The sequence below is a fragment of the Mandrillus leucophaeus genome, unplaced genomic scaffold (genome assembly GCF_000951045.1).
Source record: "Mandrillus leucophaeus isolate KB7577 unplaced genomic scaffold, Mleu.le_1.0 Scaffold1296, whole genome shotgun sequence".
NCBI lineage: Eukaryota > Metazoa > Chordata > Mammalia > Primates > Cercopithecidae > Mandrillus > Mandrillus leucophaeus.
The window spans coordinates 589,358-591,143 of record NW_012101250.1 but is presented as its reverse complement, the minus strand read 5'-3'; positions in this window follow the sequence as shown (position 1 = coordinate 591,143).

Genomic DNA, 1,786 nt, shown 5'->3' with positions numbered 1-1,786 from the left:
GTGCAGCACAGCAACATGGCACAAGTATACATATGTAACAAACCTGCACGTTATGCACATGTACCCTAGAACTTAAAGTATAATAATAATAAAAATATATATATATACAAAAAAGAAAAAGAATCTAGAAGGGAACCTGAAGAAAAGGGACCATAGAGACAGTAAAGACAGAATCAGAAGTATAAAGGTACCAAGTAAACACTAGATTGATCTTCTCATAATGGTATTCAGAGGGTCCCAAAGAAGAGATGCAAAGGAATAAAATCCTCAGTTCATTAGTCCATCCCTCTGCCTCTATGCAAATGAACTTGCTCAGAGCACTGTGGGCTGTGGGGAGGGAGCAATGGGACTCCAGATGGGTACAAGGAAGGGAATAGAGTCAGATTCAGACAAGTAAAGGCCACAGGCAGGCTAATAAGTTGACATCATTCAAGCCAGTATATTTTAAATATTTGGACCAGGAACAGTGTCTCATGCCTATAATCCCAGAAGTTTGGGAGGCCAAGATAGGAGGATGGCTTGAAGCCAGGTATTCAAGACCTGCCTAGGTAACATAGCAAGACCCTGTCACTACAAAACAATTTAAAAATTAGCTGAGCACGGTGGCACACACCTGTAGTCCCAGCTACTTGGAGGCGGAGGCAGGAAGATCTCTTGAGCCCAGGAGTTTGGGGCTGCAGTGAGTGAGCTATGATGGCACTACTGCACTCCAGCCTAGGTGACAGAGCAAGACTCTGTCTCTTAAAAAAAATTTTATATATATATAAAATATTATATATACACATATATGTATACATGTATGTGTGTATATATATGTTCAACTTCTACTTAAAAGACAGCCTGAGCTTTGCTGAAATGAGCATATAGAAGAAGTCATTAGTAGCATTGCTCTGGGTCTATCTTAAAGTATTGAACTCAAATTTATGTAAGCAAAAGCCTCACCAAAAAAAAAATTCATTTTCCTTAGGAGGGAATTTACTGGACATTTATTTTTTCACAACTTTCCCAACCCCTCCAGTTATTAACATATTCCTTCTCAATAAAACAGTAAGACACCTGGTATACATCCTCATCAAAACAGCTCTGCTCTCTGCTTATGACTCTGTGATGTTTTATCACCGCAGGGTGGAGAGAGGGGCAATAAGGCCTAGATGGCTGTTAATGAGGTCCTGGAAAGGAGGTTACTGCCCGTGGAAAGGACTTTCATTTTATTCAGTGGCTTCTTAGAGCTCCAGCAAAGCCCTGCTGCTTCTCTGTCAAGCACCTTTGGAGGGTTCAAGCCTCATTTTGGAAAGAGTTAAGGGTGAGAAGACAGGAAACTCACAGACAGAAAGAGGAATATCCAATGTCTCACAGAAGTACCTCCCAGAGCTTCCAAGAGAACTACCAGCTGAGCGAGAAAAAAAGAGCCAGAATAGTAGAGATGGGGAAGAAGCCAAGCTAGCTGGGAAAGAACACAATAAAGAAGGTGTAGATATTAAGTTCTGGAGCCAGAGTTTCTGCATTCATTTCCCAGTTCTTCCCTAACTGACTAGATCTTGGACAAGTCACTTTTTTTTTTTTTTTTTTTTTTTTTTTTTAGGATTTACGGGTACATTTTTATTTGCAGTGTGCTATAGGCTGTGTGGTCCTCTAATAGACCACAAGTTTATTTATTTATTTATTTACTCTTTTTTTTTTATTATACTTTAAGTTCTAGGGTACATGTGCATAACGTGCAGGTTTGTTACATATGTATACTTGTGCCATGTAAGTGTGCTTTTGTAGTGGTCAGTAAGAGTCTTTC